The sequence below is a fragment of the Astyanax mexicanus genome, chromosome 8 (assembly GCF_023375975.1).
Source record: "Astyanax mexicanus isolate ESR-SI-001 chromosome 8, AstMex3_surface, whole genome shotgun sequence".
NCBI classification, from domain to species: domain Eukaryota; kingdom Metazoa; phylum Chordata; class Actinopteri; order Characiformes; family Acestrorhamphidae; genus Astyanax; species Astyanax mexicanus.
In genome coordinates, this window is record NC_064415.1 from 42,538,825 (window position 1) to 42,559,497 (window position 20,673).

Consider the following 20,673-nt stretch of genomic DNA (forward strand, 5'->3'; position numbering starts at 1 on the left):
CTTGTACCTTTAGATATAACTGATTTTCTGCTATAGCGCCCCCTTGAGGCCAATCAACGCCATATTTTAATGGATGATAGAAGGCCCTGAGATACATGTAGGGTATAAGTATCGTCCTGATTGGTCATTGTTTAGCATGTCAAAAGCTTGCTGGAACCTGATTGGCTAATAACGATCGCAAAAATTTGCATATCAAATTTTCCTTCTGTAAAACATTAGAACATAGGCCATAGATGATACATGCCAAAGGAGAGCTTCATAGCTTGTACGGTTCCTGAGAAACAGATTTTTAGCTTTGGCTCCGCCCCCTGGGGGCGTATGTCTACACAGATTGACGGGCTACCTCAGAATCATATTGGCATCAAAGTTGTAAAGTGGCATTTGTGTAGGTTTAAGCATTCAAAAGTTACAGCTGTTAGAGTAAATTTGGGTGTGCCACGGTAAGATTTATTTGCATATGGCGGCCATATTTTTTTACAAATTTCACAATTTTTTCGATAATTATTGAGGCTGGGACTCTGCTGAGTTGTTTGACACCAAACATGTCAGGATTGGTCAATGAGTTTAGAACAAGTTCTCAAAAGTAGGTTTTGCATATTATGCTAAATAGCAAAAAATCTAAGTGGGCGGAGCTTAGTGGTTCTATTGACCTTTTTGATTTGCCATTAATCAAGGAATCATATAATGCAAGAATTTTTGCTCTAGCTATCAGGGCGTAGGAGTTACGGGGCCAAACGCGTTGACCTTCGCCATAGCGCCCCCTTGAGGCCGATCGGGCTCATCTTTTGAATCTGAGTAGCGGTGAGAAGTACTACCATATGACCAAGTCTCAGCCCTGTAGGCCTTACGGTTTCTTCTGCCCAATCACTTCTATGGCAGAAAAAGAATAAGAACTATAATAATAATAATAATAATAATAATAATCAGAACAATTACAATAGGGTTTCTAGCACTACGTGCTCGAACCCCTAATAATAATAATCAGAACAATTACAATAGGGTTTCTAGCACTACGTGCTCGAACCCCTAATAATAATAATAATAATAATAATAATAATAATAATAATCAGAACAATTACAATAGGGTTTCTAGCACTACGTGCTCGAACCCCTAACAATTACAATAGGGTTTCTAGCACTACGTGCTCGAACCCCTAATAATAAATATAGCCGCAAGCGGCGATTTACGGGGTTCGAGCGTTACAGGCAAAGAGACCCCTGGAGGCCAGTTAGGCTTAAAACATGTTGCCGGTTGACCGGCATCGCCAAACTGGATGAGGATGACCAGCATGACCGTGAAGACCAAGCTAGATTACCAGCATGACTAATCTGGATGACAAACTTGTTGACCATATTGACCAAGCTGGAAGACCATAATGACCAAACTGGATGACCAGCATGGCAAAGGTGGTTGGCCAGTATGACCAAGCTGGAAGACCACCATTACTATGAGGACAAAGCTGAATGACCAGCAGGACCATAATGACCAATGTGAATGGCCAGCATGACCAAGCTGGATGGCCAGCATAACCAAGCTGGGTGACCAGCGTGACCATAAAGACCATAATGGCAATGCTAGATGAGTGGTGTGAGTAAACTAGTTGAAATGCATTGATAAATTGAGCTGTAGTGTTCATCAGGTTTTATGTGGTGTCTTACTGCACTCTAGTGGGCATTTGGTGAAACAAAGTCAGTTCTTAAATTGAAAAAACACAAGGCATAAAAAGGGCATATAAATAACCCGTATATAGTATATAAGTTTTGACCTGATTAACATTCCGCCTGTTAAAAGCTTGCTGGAATGTGATTGGCTAATAGTGACCACAAAAGTGTCCATATCAAATTTTCATTTGGTGTACCATTAGTGCATGGGCCATAGATGATAATTGGCTAGGATGACCTTGATAGCTTGTATGCTTCTAGAGAAACAGCTATCGAGCATTGGCCCCGCCCCCTGGCAGTGTATGTCTACTTAAACTGACAGGGTATCTGAGAATCATGTAATGATCAAAGGACTGAAGTGGTATTAGTGTCAGGTTAAGCATTCAAAAGTTATAAGTGTTAAAGACATTTTACTGCACCATGGTAGAACTCATTTGCATATGGCGGCCATATTGTTTATAAATGTAAAGATTTTTTTAATAATTATTGAGGAGTAAGCTCTGCTGAACTGTTTGACACCAAACATGTCATGATTGGTCAAGGATCCAAGGACAAGATCTCAAAAGTAGGTTTTGCATATTATGCAAATTTAAAAAAAAATTAAGTGGGTGGAGCATAAACAAGAATGACCCAGGTGGCTGACCATCATGAACAAGAAGGATAAAGACGTTCAATTAAGCAAGACAAGCAAGATTGAATAAGTTCAACAGAGCTTTAATTTAGAATAATTCACCTGTAGCTGTTTCACCAAATGACCACCAGAGCGCAGCAAGAGACCACATATAACCTGCTGGAAATCTATCACTCTATAAGTAAGACAGAACATTCCCTATCAGTGTGTTTCTATTTATTAAAAAGAGAAGAAAAGTCCGATTGGGCTCCAAATTGGTACTCATGATCAAGTGGTCTGTATACACATGTATGTAAATTTGTGTTTTGATAGGGTCAAAGGTTCCTGACTTCTGACCATTTAGGTTTGAAAAAAGTGATAATACAGGCTTATGGCCTACAAAATGACTGTTGCTCTTTGGCCATATTAGAGGCAAAAAATATCTGATTTGGCTCAAAATTTGCAATCAGGATCACAATATCAGTCTATATATGTATGTCAATTTCTGTGTCAATAGGGTCAAAGGTTCCTGACTTCTGTCCATTTAGATTTGAAAAAAGCGATAATACAGGCTTGAGGCCTACAAAATCGCTGTAGTTTTCCAGCCGTTGTAGAGGCAAAACATGTCCGATTTGGCTGAAAATTTGCAATCAAGATCAGATTATCAGTCTATATATGTGAATAAATTTGTGTGTTGATAGGGTGAAAGGTTCCTGTCTTCTGTCCATTTAGGTTGGAAAATAGCGATAAATAGAATAAATTGAAAATAGTTATTTTTTCACTGTAGAGCCTACTGAAGACTTATTTGGCTCATACTTGGCACATGTACTTCAAATGTCATTGGTAATTAGTAGCTTCAACAGTTTTGGCATGTTTTAAACTTTGACAGAGTTTTGGCCAAATAACTCTGAAAAGGCTTTCACGTACATGTTTGATCAAGGTTTATGGGCCTCAAATAGTTTAAATGTCAAGATTTTTTTGATAATTATTTACCTACAGGGTCTCAAGATTGCATCAAGACCAAATTTGTTTTGATTGATTAAGGACTTAAAGACAAGTTCGAAAAGAGCAATTTTTACTCTTTTGGCCACTGATGAAAATCTTTGCATTTTTGGTAAACATATGTAATTACAAAGTTGTAAAGGCTACAGCAAAGTATACAACTAAAAAAGAATAACAAGCCTAGGCCACTTGTACCTTCAGATATAACTGATTTTCTGCTATAGCGCCCCCTTGAGGCCAATCAACGCCATATTTTAATGGATGATAGAAGGCCCTGAGATACATGTGGGGTATAAGTATCGTCCTGATTGGTCATTGTTTAGCATGTCAAAAGCTTGCTGGAATCTGATTGGCTAATAACGATCGCAAAAATTTTCATATCAAATTTTCCTTCTGTAAAACATTAGGACATAGGCCATAGATGATACATGCCAAAGGAGAGCTTCATAGCTTGTACGCTTCCTGAGAAACAGATTTTTAGCTTTGGCTCCGCCCCCTGGGGGCGTATGTCTACACAGATTGACGGGCTACCTCAGAATCATGTTGGCATCAAAGGTCTAAAGTGGCATTAGTGTAGGTTTAAGCATTCAAAAGTTACAGCTGTTAAAGTAAATTTGGGTGTGCCACGGTAAGATTAATTTGCATATGGCGGCCATACTGTTTACAAATTTCACAATTTTTTTGATAATTATTGAGGATGGGACTCTGCTGAGTTGTTTGACACCAAATATGACAGCATTGGTCAATGACCCTAGGACAAGTTCTCAAAAGTAGGTTTTGCATATTATGCTAAATAGCAAAAAATCTAAGTGGGCGGAGCTTAGTGGTTCTATTGACCTTTTTGATTTGCCATTAACCAAGGAATCATATAGTGCAAGAATTTTTGCTCTAGCTATCAGGGCGTGGCAGTTACGAGGCCTAACGCATTGACCTTCGCCATAGCGCCCCCTTGAGGCCGATTTGGCTCATCTTTTGAATCTGAGTAGCGGTGAGAAGTACTACCATATGACCAAGTCTCAGCCCTGTAGGCCTTACGGTTTCTTCTGCCCGATCACTTCTATGGCAGAAAAAGAATAAGAATAATAATAATAATAAATATAGCCGCAAGCGGCGATTTACGGGGTTCGAGCGTTACAGGCAAAGAGACCCCTGGAGGCCAGTTAGGCTTAAAACATGTTGCCGGTTGACCGGCATCGCCAAACTGGATGAGGATGACCAGCATGACCGTGAAGACCAAGCTAGATTACCAGCATGACTAATCTGGATGACAAACTTGTTGACCATATTGACCAAGCTGGAAGACCATAATGACCAAACTGGATGACCAGCATGGCAAAGGTGGTTGGCCAGTATGACCAAGCTGGAAGACCACCATTACTATGAGGACAAAGCTGAATGACCAGCAGGACCATAATGACCAATGTGAATGGCCAGCATGACCAAGCTGGATGGCCAGCATAACCAAGCTGGGTGACCAGCGTGACCATAAAGACCATAATGGCAATGCTAGATGAGTGGTGTGAGTAAACTATTTGAAAAGCATTGATAAATTGAGCTGTAGTGTTCATCAGGTTTTATGTGGTGTCTTACTGCACTCTAGTGGGCATTTGGTGAAACAAATTCAGTTCTTAAATTGAAAAAACACAAGGCATAAAAAGGGCATATAAATAACCCGTATATAGTATATAAGTTTTGACCTGATTAACATTCCGCCTGTTAAAAGCTTGCTGGAATGTGATTGGCTAATAGTGACCACAAAAGTGTCCATATCAAATTTTCATTTGGTGTACCATTAGTGCATGGGCCATAGACAATAATTGGCTAGGATGACCTTGATAGCTTGTATGGTTCTAGAGAAACAGCTATCGAGCATTGGCCCCGCCCCCTGGGGGGGTGTATGTCTACTTATACTGACAGGGTATCTGAGAATCATGTAATGATCAAAGGACTGAAGTGGTATTACTGTCAGGTTAAGCATTCAAAAGTTATAAGTGTTAAAGACATTTTACTGCACCATGGTAGAACTCATTTGCATATGGCGGCCATATTGTTTATAAATGTAAAGATTTTTTTAATAATTATTGAGGAGTAAGCTCTGCTGAACTGTTTGACACCAAACATGTCATGATTGGTCAAGGATCCAAGGACAAGATCTCAAAAGTATTTTTTGCATATTATGCAAATTTATAAAAAAAAAAATAAGTCGGTGGAGCATAAACAAGAATGACCCAGGTGGCTGAGCAGCATGACCAAGAAGGATAAAGATGTTCAATTAAGCAAGACAAGCAAGATTAATTAAGTTCAGCAGAGCTTTAATTTAGAATAATTCACCTGTAGCTGTTTCACCAAATGACCACCAGAGCGCAGCAAGAGACCACATATAACCTGCTGGAAATCTATCACTCTATAAGCAAGTCAGAACATTCCCTATCAGTGTGTTTCTATTTATTAAAAAGAGAAGAAAAGTCCGATTGGGCTCCAAATTGGTACTCATGATCAAGTGGACTGTATATACATGTATGTAAATTTGTGTGTTGATAGGGTCAAAGGTTCCTGACTTCTGACCATTTAGGTTTGAAAAAAGTGATAATACAGGCTTATGGCCTACAAAATGGCTGATGCTCTTTGGCCATATTAGAGGCAAAAAATATCTGATTTGGCTCAAAATTTGCAATCAAGATCACAACATCAGTCTATATATGTATGTCAATTTCTGTGTCGATAGGGTTAAAGGTTCCTGACTTCTGTCCATTTAGATTTGAAAAAAGCGATAATACAGGCTTGAGGCCTACAAAATCGCTGTAGTTTTCCAGCCGTTGTAGAGGCAAAACATGTCCGATTTGGCTGAAAATTTGCAATCAAGATCGGATTATCAGTCTATATATGTGTATAAATTTGTGTGTTGATAGGGTGAAAGGTTCCTGTCTTCTGTCCATTTAGGTTGGAAAATAGCGATAAATAGAATAAATTGAAAATAGTTATTTTTTCACTGTAGAGCCTACTGAAGACTTATTTGGCTCATACTTGGCACATGTGCTTCCAATGTCATTCTTAATTAGTAGCTTCAACAGTTTTGGCATGATTTAAACTTTGACAGAGTTTTGGCCAAATAACTCTGAAAAGGCTTTCACGTACATGTTTGATCAAGGTTTATGGGCCTCAAATAGTTAAAATGTCAAGATTTTTTTGATAATTATTTACCTACAGGGTCTCAGGATTGCATCAAGACCAAATTTGTTTTGATTGATTAAGGACTTAAAGACAAGTTCGAAAAGAGCAATTTTTACTCTTTTGGCCACTGATGAAAATCTTTGCATTTTTGATAAATACATGTTATTACAAAGTTGTAAAGGCTACAGCAAAGTATAAAACTAAAAAAGAATAACAAGCCTAGGCCACTTGTACCTTTAGATATAACTGATTTTCTGCTATAGCGCCCCCTTGAGGCCCATCAACGCCATATTTTAATGGATGATAGAAGGCCCTGAGATACATGTAGGGTATAAGTATCGTCCTCATTGGTCATTGTTTAGCCTGTCAAAAGCTTGCTGGAATCTGATTGGCTAATAACGATCGCAAAAATTTGCATATCAAATTTTCCTTCTGTAAAACATTAGGACATAGGCCATAGATGATACATGCCAAAGGAGAGCTTCATAGCTTGTACGGTTCCTGAGAAACAGATTTTTAGCTTTGGCTCCGCCCCCTGGGGGCGTATGTCTACACAGATTGACGGGCTACCTCAGAATCATGTTGGCATCAAAGTTGTAAAGTGGCATTAGTGTAGGTTTAAGCATTCAAAAGTTACAGCTGTTAGAGTAAATTTGGGTGTGCCACGGTAAGATTAATTTGTATATGGCGGCCATATTGTTTACAAATTTCACAATTTTTTCGATAATTATTGAGGTTGGGACTCTGCTGAGTTGTTTGACACCAAATATGACAGGATTGGTCAATGACCCTAGGACAAGTTCTCAAAAGTAGGTTTTGCATATTATGCTAAATAGCAAAAAATCTAAGTGGGCGGAGCTTAGTGGTTCTATTGACCTTTTTGATTTGCCATTAACCAAGGAATCATATAATGCAAGAATTTTTGCTCTAGCTATCAGGGCGTAGGAGTTACGAGGCCAAACGCGTTGACCTTCGCCATAGCGCCCCCTTGAGGCTGATCGGGCTCATCTTTTGAATCTGAGTAGCGGTGAGAAGTACTACCATATGACCAAGTCTCAGCCCTGTAGGCCTTACGGTTTCTTCTGCCCAATCACTTCTATGGCAGAAAAAGAATAAGAACTATAATAATAATAATAATAATCAGAACAATTACAATAGGGTTTCTAGCACTACGTGCTCGAACCCCTAATAATAATAATAATCAGAACAATTACAATAGGGTTTCTAGCACTACGTGCTCGAACCCCTAATAATAATAATCAGAACAATTACAATAGGGTTTCTAGCACTACGTGCTCGAACCCCTAATAATAATCAGAACAATTACAATAGGGTTTCTAGCACTACGTGCTCGAACCCCTAATAATAATAATAATCAGAACAATTACAATAGGGTTTCTAGCACTACGTGCTCGAACCCCTAATAATAATAATCAGAACAATTACAATAGGGTTTCTAGCACTACGTGCTCGAACCCCTAAATATAGCCGCAAGCGGCGATTTACGGGGTTCGAGCGTTACAGGCAAAGAGACCCCTGGAGGCCAGTTAGGCTTAAAACATGTTGCCGGTTGACCGGCATCGCCAAACTTGATGAGGATGACCAGCATGACCGTGAAGACCAAGCTAGATTACCAGCATGACTAATCTGGATGACAAACTTGTTGACCATATTGACCAAGCTGGAAGACCATAATGACCAAACTGGATGACCAGCATGGCAAAGGTGGTTGGCCAGTATGACCAAGCTGGAAGACCACCATTACTATGAGGACAAAGCTGAATGACCAGCAGGACCATAATGACCAAGTGAATGGCCAGCATGACCAAGCTGGATGGCCAGCATAACCAAGCTGGGTGACCAGCGTGACCATAAAGACCATAATGGCAATGCTAGATGAGTGGTGTGAGTAAACTAGTTGAAAAGCATTGATAAATTGAGCTGTAGTGTTCATCAGGTTTTATGTGGTGTCTTACTGCACTCTAGTGGGCATTTGGTGAAACAAATTCAGTTCTTAAATTGAAAAAACACAAGGCATAAAAAGGGCATATAAATAACCCGTATATAGTATATAAGTTTTGACCTGATTAACATTCCGCCTGTTAAAAGCTTGCTGGAATGTGATTGGCTAATAGTGACCACAAAAGTGTCCATATCAAATTTTCATTTGGTGTACCATTAGTGCATGGGCCATAGATGATAATTGGCTAGGATGACCTTGATAGCTTGTATGGTTCTAGAGAAACAGCTATCGAGCATTGGCCCCGCCCCCTTGGGGGTGTATGTCTACTTGAACTGACAGGGTATCTGAGAATCATGTAATGATCAAAGGACTGAAGTGGTATTAGTGTCAGGTTAAGCATTCAAAAGTTATAAGTGTTAAAGACATTTTACTGCACCATGGTAGAACTCATTTGCATATGGCGGCCATATTGTTTATAAATGTAAAGATTTTTTTAATAATTATTGAGGAGTAAGCTCTGCTGAACTGTTTGACACCAAACATGTCATGATTGGTCAAGGATCCAAGGACAAGATCTCAAAAGTAGGTTTTGCATATTATGCAAATTTAAAAAAAATTAAGTGGGTGGAGCATAAACAAGAATGACCCAGGCGGCTGACCAGCATGAACAAGAAGGATAAATATATTCAATTAAGCAAGACAAGCAAGATTGAATAAGTTCAGCAGAGCTTTAATTTAGAATAATTCACCTGTAGCTGTTTCACCAAATGACCACCAGAGCGCAGCAAGAGACCACATATAACCTGCTGGAAATCTATCACTCTATAAGTAAGACAGAACATTCCCTATCAGTGTGTTTCTATTTATTAAAAAGAGAAGAAAAGTCCGATTGGGCTCCAAATTGGTATTCATGATCAAGTGGTCTGTATATACATGTATGTAAATTTGTGTGTTGATAGGGTCAAAGGTTCCTGACTTCTGACCATTTAGGTTTGAAAAAAGTGATAATACAGGCTTATGGCCTACAAAATGGCTGTTGCTCTTTGGCCATATTAGAGGCAATAAATATCTGATTTGGCTCAAAATTTGCAATCAGGATTACAATATCAGTCTATATACGTACGTCAAATTATGTGTCAATAGGGTCAAAGGTTCCTGACTTCTGTCCATTTAGATTTGAAAAAAGCGATAATACAGGCTTGAGGCCTACAAAATCGCTGTAGTTTTCCAGCCGTTGTAGAGGCAAAACATGTCCGATTTGGCTGAAAATTTGCAATCAAGATCAGATTATCAGTCTATATATGTGTATAAATTTGTGTGTTGATAGGGTGAAAGGTTCCTGTCTTTTGTCCATTTAGGTTGGAAAATAGCGATAAATAGAATAAATTGAAAATAGTTATTTTTTCACTGTAGAGCCTACTGAAGACTTATTTGGCTCATACTTGGCACATGTACTTCAAATGTCATTGTTAATTAGTAGCTTCAACAGTTTTGGCATGTTTTAAACTTTGACAGAGTTTTGACCAAATAACTCTGAAAAGGCTTTCACGTACATGTTTGATCAAGGTTTATGGGCCTCAAATAGTTAAAATGTCAAGATTTTTTTGATAATTATTTACCTACAGGGTCTCAAGATTGCAGCAAGACCAAATTTGTTTTGATTGATTAAGGACTTAAAGACAAGTTCGAAAAGAGCAATTTTTACTCTTTTGGCCACTGATGAAAATCTTTGCATTTTTGGTAAACATATGTAATTACAAAGTTGTAAAGGCTACAGCAAAGTATACAACTAAAAAAGAATAACAAGCCTAGGCCACTTGTACCTTTAGATATAACTGATTTTCTGCTATAGCGCCCCCTTGAGGCCAATCAACGCCATATTTTAATGGATGATAGAAGGCCCTGAGGTTCACGTAGGGTATAAGTATCGTCCTGATTGGTCATTGTTTAGCATGTCAAAAGCTTGCTGGAACCTGATTGGCTAATAACGATCGCAAAAATTTGCATATCAAATTTTCCTTCAGTAAAACATTAGGACATAGGCCATAGATGATATATGTCAAAGGAGAGCTTCATAGCTTGTACGGTTCCTGAGAAACAGATTTTTAGCTTTAGCTCCGCCCCCTGGGGGCGTATGTCTACACAGATTGACGGGCTACCTCAGAATAATGTTGGCATCAAAGTTGTAAAGTGGCATTAGTGTAGGTTTAAGCATTCAAAAGTTACAGCTGTTAGAGTAAATTTGGGTGTGCCACGGTAAGATTAATTTGCATATGGCGGCCATACTGTTTACAAATTTCACAATTTTTTCGATAATTATTGAGGTTGAGACTCTGCTGAGTTGTTTGACACCAAATATGACAGGATTGGTCAATGACCCTAGGACAAGTTCTCAAAAGTAGGTTTTGCATATTATGCTAAATAGCAAAAAATCTAAGTGGGCGGAGCTTAGTGGTTCTATTGACCTTTTTGATTTGCCATTAACCAAGGAATCATATAATGCAAGAATTTTTGCTCTAGCTATCAGGGCGTAGGAGTTACGGGGCCAAATGCGTTGACCTTCGCCATAGCGCCCCCTTGAGGCCGATCGGGCTCATCTTTTGAATCTGAGTAGCGGTGAGAAGTACTACCATATGACCAAGTCTCAGCCCTGTAGGCCTTACGGTTTCTTCTGCCCAATCACTTCTATGGCAGAAAAAGAATAAGAACTATAATAATAATAATAATAAATATAGCCGCAAGCGGCGATTTACGGGGTTCGAGCGTTACAGGCAAAGAGACCCCTGGAGGCCAGTTAGGCTTAAAACATGTTGCCGGTTGACCGGCATCGCCAAACTGGATGAGGATGACCAGCATGACCGTGAAGACCAAGCTAGATTACCAGCATGACTAATCTGGATGACAAACTTTTTGACCATATTGACCAAGCTGGAAGACCATAGTGACCAAACTGGATGACCAGCATGGCAAAGGTGGTTGGCCAGTATGACCAAGCTGGAAGACCACCATTACTATGAGGACAAAGCTGAATGACCGGGAGGACAATAATGACCAATGAGAATGGCCAGCATGACCAAGCTGGATGGCCAGCATAACCAAGCTGGGTGACCAGCGTGACCATAAAGACCATAATGGCAATGCTAGATGAGTGGTGTGAGTAAACTAGTTGAAAAGCATTGATAAATTGAGCTGTAGTGTTCATCAGGTTTTATGTGGTGTCTTACTGCACTCTAGTGGGCATTTGGTGAAACAAATTCAGTTCTTAAATTGAAAAAACACAAGGCATAAAAAGGGCATATAAATAACCCGTATATAGTATATAAGTTTTGACCTGATTAACATTCCGCCTGTTAAAAGCTTGCTGGAATGTGATTGGCTAATAGTGACCACAAAAGTGTCCATATCAAATTTTCATTTGGTGTACCATTAGTGCATGGGCCATAGATGATAATTGGCTAGGATGACCTTGATAGCTTGTATGGTTCTAGAGAAACAGCTATCGAGCATTGGCCCCGCCCCCTGGGGGTGTATGTCTACTTAAACTGACAGGGTATCTGAGAATCATGTAATGATCAAAGGACTGAAGTGGTATTAGTGTCAGGTTAAGCATTCAAAAGTTATAAGTGTTAAAGACATTTTACTGCACCATGGTAGAACTCATTTGCATATGGCGGCCATATTGTTTATAAATGTAAAGATTTTTTTTAATAATTATTGAGGAGTAAGCTCTGCTGAACTGTTTGACACCTAACATGTCATGATTGGTCAAGGATCCAAGGACAAGATCTCAAAAGTATTTTTTGCATATTATGCAAATTTAAAAAAAAATTAAGTGGGTGGAGCATAAACAAGAATGACCCAGGCGGCTGACCAGCATGAAGAAGAAGGATAAATATGTTCAATTAAGCAAGACAAGCAAGATTAAATAAGTTCAGCAGAGCTTTAATTTAGAATAATTCACCTGTAGCTGTTTCACCAAATGACCACCAGAGCGCAGCAAGAGACCACATATAACCTGCTGGAAATCTATCACTCTATCAGAAAGACAGAACATTCCCTATCAGTGTGTTTCTATTTATTAAAAAGAGAAGAAAAGTCCGATTGGGCTCCAAATTGGTACTCATGATCAAGTGGTCTGTATATACATGTATGTAAATTTGTGTGTTGATAGGGTCAAAGGTTCCTGACTTCTGACCATTTAGGTTTGAAAAAAGTGATAATACAGGCTTATGGCCTACAAAATGGCTGTTGCTCTTTGGCCATATTAGAGGCAAAAAATATCTGATTTGGCTCAAAATTTGCAATCAGGATCACAATATCAGTCTATATATGTATGTCAATTTCTGTGTCAATAGGGTCAAAGGTTCCTGACTTCTGTCCATTTAGATTTGAAAAAAGCGATAATACAGGCTTGAGGCCTACAAAATCGCTGTAGTTTTCCAGCCGTTGTAGAGGCAAAACATGTCCGATTTGGCTGAAAATTTGCAATAAAGATCAGATTATCAGTCTATATATGTGTATAAATTTGTGTGTTGATAGGGTGAAAGGTTCCAGTCTTCTGTCCATTTAGGTTGGAAAATAGCGATAAATAGAATAAATTGAAAATAGTTATTTTTTCACTGTAGAGCCTACTGAAGACTTATTTGGCTCATACTTGGCACATGTACTTCCAATGTCATTGTTAATTAGTAGCTTCAACAGTTTTGGCATGTTTTAAACTTTGACAGAGTTTTGGCCAAATAACTCTGAAAAGGCTTTCACGTACATGTTTGATCAAGGTTTATGGGCCTCAAATAGTTAAAATGTCAAGATTTTTTTGATAATTATTTACCTACAGGGTCTCAAGATTGCATCAAGACCAAATTTGTTTTGATTGATTAAGGACTTAAGGACAAGTTCGAAAAGAGCAATTTTTACTCTTTTGGCCACTGATGAAAATCTTTGCATTTTTGGTAAACATATGTAATTACAAAGTTGTAAAGGCTACAGCAATGTATACAACTAAAAAAGAATAACAAGCTTAGGCCACTTGTACCTTTAGATATAACTGATTTTCTGCTATAGCGCCCCCTTGAGGCCAATCAACGCCATATTTTAATGGATGATAGAAGGCCCTGAGATACATGTAGGGTATAAGTATCGTCCTGATTGGTCATTGTTTAGCCTGTCAAAAGCTTGCTGGAATCTGATTGGCTAATAACGATTGCAAAAATTTGCATATCAAATTTTCCTTCTGTAAAACATTAGGACATAGGCCATAGATGATACATGCCAAAGGAGAGCTTCATAGCTTGTACGGTTCCTGAGAAACAGATTTTTAGCTTTGGCTCCGCCCCCTGGGGGCGTATGTCTACACAGATTGACGGGCTACCTCAGAATCATGTTGGCATCAAAGGTCTAAAGCGGCATTAGTGTAGGTTTAAGCATTCAAAAGTTACAGCTGTTAGAGTAAATTTGGGTGTGCCACGGTAAGATTAATTTGCATATGGCGGCCATATTGTTTACAAATTTCACAATTTTTTTGATAATTATTGAGTTTGGGACTCTGCTGAGTTGTTTGACACCAAATATCACAGGATTGGTCAATGACCCTAGGACAAGTTCTCAAAAGTAGGTTTTGCATATTATGCTAAATAGCAAAAAATCTAAGTGGGCGGAGCTTAGTGGTTCTATTGACCTTTTTGATTTGCCATTAACCAAGGAATCATATAGTGCAAGAATTTTTGCTCTAGCTATCAGGGCGTAGGAGTTACGGGGCCAAACGCGTTGACCTTCGCCATAGCGCCCCCTTGAGGCCGATCGGGCTCATCTTTTGAATCTGAGTAGCGGTGAGAAGTACTACCATATGACCAAGTCTCAGCCGTCTAGGCCTTACGGTTTCTTCTGCCCAATCACTTCTATGGCAGAAAAAGAATAAGAAATATAGCCGCAAGCGGCGATTTACGGGGTTCGAGCGTCACAGGCAAAGAGGCCCCTGGAGGCCAGTTAGGCTTAAAACCTGTTGCTGGTTGACCATCATCACCAAACTGGATAACCAAGCTGGGTAACCAGCGTGACCATAAAGACCAAAATGACAATGCTAGATGAGTGGTGTGAGTAAACTAGTTTGAAAAGCATTGATAAATTGAGCTGTAGTGTTCATCAGGTTTTATGTGGTGTCTTGCTGCACTCTAGTGGGCATTTGGTGAAACAACTTCAGTTCTTAAATTCAAAAAACACAAGGCATAAAAAAGGGCATATAAATAACCCATATATAGTGTATAAGTTTTGACCTGATAAACATTCTGCCTGTCAAAAGCTTGCTGGAATGTGATTGGCTAATAGTGACCACAAAAGTGTCCATATCAAATTTTCATTTGGTGTACCATTAGTGCATGGGCCATAGATGATAATTGGCAAGGATGACCTTGATAGCTTGTATGGTTGTAGAGAAACAGCTATCGAGCATTGGCCCCGCCCCCTGGGGGGGTGTATGTCTACTTAAACTCACAGGGTATCTGAGAATCATGTAATGATCAAAGGACTGAAGTGGTATTAGTGTCAGGTTAAGCATTCAAAAGTTATAAGTGTTAAAGACATTTTACTGCACCATGGTAAAACTAATTTGCATATGGCGGCCATATTGTTTATAAATGTAAAGATTTTTTTTTATAATTATTGAGGAGTAAGCTCTGCTGAACTGTTTGACACCAAACATGTCATGATTGGTCAAGGAGGCAAAGACAAGATCTCAAAAGTAGGTTTTGCATATTATGCAAATTAAAAAAAAAATTAAGTGGGTGGAGCATAAATAAGAATGACCCAGGTGGCTGACTAGCATGACCAAGAAGGATAAATATGTTCAATTAAGCAAGACAAAAATGATTAAATAAGTTCAGCAGAGCTTTAATTTAGAATAATTCAAATGTAGCTGTTTCACCAAATGACCACCAGAGCGCAGCAAGAGACCACATATAACCTGCTGGAAATCTATCACTCTATAAGTAAGACAGAACATTCCCTATCAGTGTGTTTCTATTTATTAAAAAGAGAAGAAAAGTCCGATTGGGCTCCAAATTGGTACTCATGATCAAGTGGTCTGCATATATATGTGTGTAAATTTGTGTGTTGATAGGGTCAAAGGTTCCTGACTTCTGTCCATTTAGGTTTGAAAAAAGCGATAATACAGGCTTATGGCCTACAAAATGGCTGTTGCTCTTTGGCCATATTAGAGGCAAAAAATATCTGATTTGGCTCAAAATTTGCAATCAAGATCACAATATCAGTCTATATATGTATGTCAATTTCTGTGTCGATAGGGTCAAAGGTTCCAGACTTATGTCCATTTAGGTTTGAAAAAAGCGATAATACAGGCTTGAGGCCTACAAAATCGCTGTAGTTTTCCAGCCGTTGTAGAGGCAAAACATGTCCGATTTGGCTGAAAATTTGCAATCAAGATCAGATTATCAGTCTATATATGTGTATAAATTTGTGTGTTGATAGGGTGAAAGGTTCCTGTCTTCTGTCCATTTAGGTTGGAAAATAGCGATAAATAGAATAAATTGAAAATAGTTATTTTTTCACTGTAGAGCCTACTGAAGACTTATTTGGCTCATACTTGGCACATGTGCTTCAAATGTCATTGTTAATTAGTAGCTTCAACAGTTTTGGCATGTTTTAAACTTTGACAGAGTTTTGGCCAAATAACTCTGAAAAGGCTTTCACGTACATGTTTGATCAAGGTTTATGGGCCTCAAATAGTTAAAATGTCAAGATTTTTTTGATAATTATTTACCTACAGGTTCTCAAGATTGCATCAAGACCAAATTTGTTTTGATTGATTAAGGACTTAAAGACAAGTTCGAAAAGAGCAATTTTTACTCTTTTGGCCACTGATGAAAATCTTTGCATTTTTGGTAAACACATGTAATTACAAAGTTGTAAAGGCTACAGCAAAGTATACAACTAAAAAAGAATAACAAGCCTAGGCCACTTGTACCTTTAGATATAACTGATTTTCTGCTATAGCGCCCCCTTGAGGCCAATCAACGCCATATTTTAATGGATGATAGAAGGCCCTGAGATACATGTAGGGTATAAGTATCGTCCTGATTGGTCATTGTTTAGCATGTCAAAAGCTTGCTGGAATCTGATTGGCTAATAACGATCGCAAAAATTTGCATATCAAATTTTCCTTCTGTAAAACATTAGAACATAGGCCATAGATGATACATGCCAAAGGAGAGCTTCATAGCTTGTACGGTTCCTGAGAAACAGATTTTTAGCTTTGGCTCCGCCCCCTGGGGGCGTATGTCTACACAGATTGACGAGCTACCTCAGAATCATGTTGGCATGAAAGTTGTAAAGTGGCACTAGTGTAGGTTTAAGCATTCAAAAGTTACAGCTGTTAGAGTAAATTTGGGTGTGCCACGGTAAGATTAATTTGCATATGGCGGCCATATTGTTTACAAATTTCACAATTTTTTCGATAATTATTGAGGATGGGACTCTGCTGAGTTGTTTGACTCCAAATATGACAGGATTGGTCAATGACCCTAGGACAAGTTCTCAAAAGTAGGTTTTGCATATTATGCTAAATAGCAAAAAATCTAAGTGGGCGGAGCTTAGTGGTTCTATTGACCTTTTTGATTTGCCATTAACCAAGCAATCATATAATGCAAGAATTTTTGCTCTAGCTATCAGGGCGTAGGAGTTACGAGGCCAAACGCGTTGACCTTCGCCATAGCGCCCCCTTGAGGCCGATCGGGCTCATCTTTTGAATCTGAGTAGCGGTGAGAAGTACTACCATATGACCAAGTCTCAGCCCTGTAGGCCTTACGGTTTCTTCTGCCCAATCACTTCTATGGCAGAAAAAGAATAAGAACTATAATAATCGGAACAATTACAATAGGGTTTCTAGCACTGCATGCTCGAACCCCTAATAAATATAGCCGCAAGCGGCGATTTACGGGGTTCGAGCGTCACAGGCAAAGAGGCCCCTGGAGGCCAGTTAGGCTTAAAACCTGTTGCTGGTTGACCGTCATCACCAAACTGGATAACCAAGCTGGGTAACCAGCGTGACCATAAAGACCAAAATGACAATGCTAGATGAGTGGTGTGAGTAAACTAGTTGAAAAGCATTGATAAATTGAGCTGTAGTGTTCAGCAGGTTTTATGTGGTGTCTTACTGCACTCTAGTGGGCATTTGGTGAAACAAATTCAGTTCTTAAATTGAAAAAACACAAGGCATAAAAAGGGCATATAAATAACCCGTATATAGTATATAAGTTTTGATCTGATTAACATTCCGCCTGTTAAAAGCTTGCTGGAATGTGATTGGCTAATAGTGACCACAAAAGTGTCCATATCAAATTTTCATTTGGTGTACCATTAGTGCATGGGCCATAGATGATAATTGGCTAGGATGACCTTGATAGCTTGTATGGTTCTAGAGAAACAGCTATCGAGCATTGGCCCCGCCCCCTGGGGGGGTGTATGTCTACTTAAACTGACAGGGTATCTGAGAATCATGTAATGATCAAAGGACTGAAGTGGTATTAGTGTCAGGTTAAGCATTCAAAAGTTATAAGTGTTAAAGACATTTTACTGCACCATGGTAGAACTCATTTGCATATGGCGGCCATATTGTTTATAAATGTAAAGATTTTTTAAATAATTATTGAGGAGTAAGCTCTGCTGAACTGTTTGACACCAAACATGTCATGATTGGTCAAGGATCCAAGGACAAGATCTCAAAAGTAGGTTTTGCATATTATGCAAATTTAAAAAAAAATTAAGTGGGTGGAGCATAAACAAGAATGACCCAGGCGGCTGACCAGCATGAACAAGAAGGATAAATATGTTCAATTAAGCAAGACAAGCAAGATTGAATAAGTTCAGCAGAGCTTTAATTTAGAATAATTCACCTGTAGCTGTTTCACCAAATGACCACCAGAGCGCAGCAAGAGACCACATATAACCTGCTGGAAATTTATCACTCTATAAGTAAGACAGAACATTCCCTATCAGTGTGTTTCTATTTATTAAAAAGAGAAGAAAAGTCCTATTGGGCTCCAAATTGGTACTCATGATCAAGTGGTCTGTATATACATGTATGTAAATTTGTGTGTTGATAGGGTCAAAGGTTCCTGACTTCTGACCATTTAGGTTTGAAAAAAGTGATAATACAGGCTTATGGCCTACAAAATGGCTGTTGCTCTTTGGCCATATTAGAGGCAAAAAATATCTGATTTGGCTCAAAATTTGCAATCAGGATCACAATATCAGTCGATATATGGATGTCAATTTCTGTGTCAATAGGGTCAAAGGTTCCTGACTTCTGTCCATTTAGATTTGAAAAAAGCGATAATACAGGCTTGAGGCCTACAAAATCGCTGTAGTTTTCCAGCCGTTGTAGAGGCAAAACATGTCCGATTTGGCTGAAAATTTGCAATCAAGATCAGATTATCAGTCTATATATGTGTATAAATTTGTGTGTTGATAGGGTGAAAGGTTCCTTTCTTCTGTCCATTTAGGTTGGAAAATAGCGATAAATAGAATAAATTGAAAATAGTTATTTTTTCACTGTAGAGCCTACTGAAGACTTATTTGGCTCATACTTGGCACTTGTACTTCAAATGTCATTGTTAATTAGTAGCTTCAACAGTTTTGGCATGTTTTAAACTTTGACAGAGTTTTGGCCAAATAACTCTGAAAAGGCTTTCACGTACATGTTTGATCAAGGTTTATGGGCCTCAAATAGTTAAAATGTCAAGATTTTTTTGATAATTATTTACCTACAGGGTCTCAAGATTGCATCAAGACCAAATTTGTTTTGATTGATTAAGGACTTAAAGACAAGTTCGAAAAGAGCAATTTCTACTCTTTTGGCCACTGATGAAAATCTTTGCATTTTTGGTAAACACATGTAATTACAAAGTTGTAAAGGCCACAGCAACGTATACAACTAAAAAAGAATAACAAGCCTAGGCCACTTGTACCTTTAGATATAACTGATTTTCTGCTATAGCGCCCCCTTGAGGCCAATCAACGCCATATTTTAATGGATGATAGAAGGCCCTGAGATACATGTAGGGTATAAGTATCGTCCTGATTGGTCATTGTTTAGCCTGTCAAAAGCTTGCTGGAATCTGATTGGCTAATAACGATCGCAAAAATTTGCATATCAAATTTTCCTTCTGTAAAACATTAGGACATAGGCCACAGATGATACATGCCAAAGGAGAGCTTCATAGCTTGTACGGTTCCTGAGAAACAGATTTTTAGCTTTGGCTCCGCCCCCTGGGGGCGTATGTCTACACAGATTGACGGGCTACCTCAGAATCATGTTGGCATCAAAGTTGTAAAGTGGCATTAGTGTAGGTTTAAGCATTCAAAAGTTACAGCTGTTAGAGTAAATTTGGGTGTGCCACGGTAAGATTAATTTGCATATGGCGGCCATATTGTTTACAAATTTCACAATTTTTTCGATAATTATTGAGGTTGGGACTCTGCTGAGTTGTTTGACACCAAATATGACAGGATTGGTCAATGACCCTAGGACAAGTTCTCAAAAGTAGGTTTTGCATATTATGCTAAATAGCAAAAAATCTAAGTGGGCGGAGCTTAGTGGTTCTATTGACCTTTTTGATTTGCCATTAACCAAGGAATCATATAATGCAAGAATTTTTGCTCTAGCTATCAGGGCGTAGGAGTTACGGGGCCAAACGCGTTGACCTTCGCCATAGCGCCCCCTTGAGGCCGATCGGGCTCATCTTTTGAATCTGAGTAGCGGTGAGAAGTACTACCATATGACCAAGTCTCAGCCCTGTAGGCCTTACGGTTTCTTCTGCCCAATCACTTCTATGGCAGAAAAAGAATAAGAACTATAATAAATATAGCCGCAAGCGGCGATTTACGGGGTTCGAGCGTCACAGGCAAAGAGGCCCCTGGAGGCCAGTTAGGCTTAAAACCTGTTGCTGGTTGACCGTCATCACCAAACTGGATAACCAAGCTGGGTAACCAGCGTGACCATAAAGACCATAATGGCAATGCTAGATGAGTGGTGTGAGTAAACTAGTTGTAAAGCATTGATAAATTGAGCTGTAGTGTTCATCAGGTTTTATGTGGTGTCTTACTGCACTCTAGTGCGCATTTGGTGAAACAAATTCAGTTCTTAAATTTAAAAAACACAAGGCATAAAAAGGGCATATAAATAACCCGTATATAGTATATAAGTTTTGACCTGATTAACATTCCGCCTGTTAAAAGCTTGCTGGAATGTGAT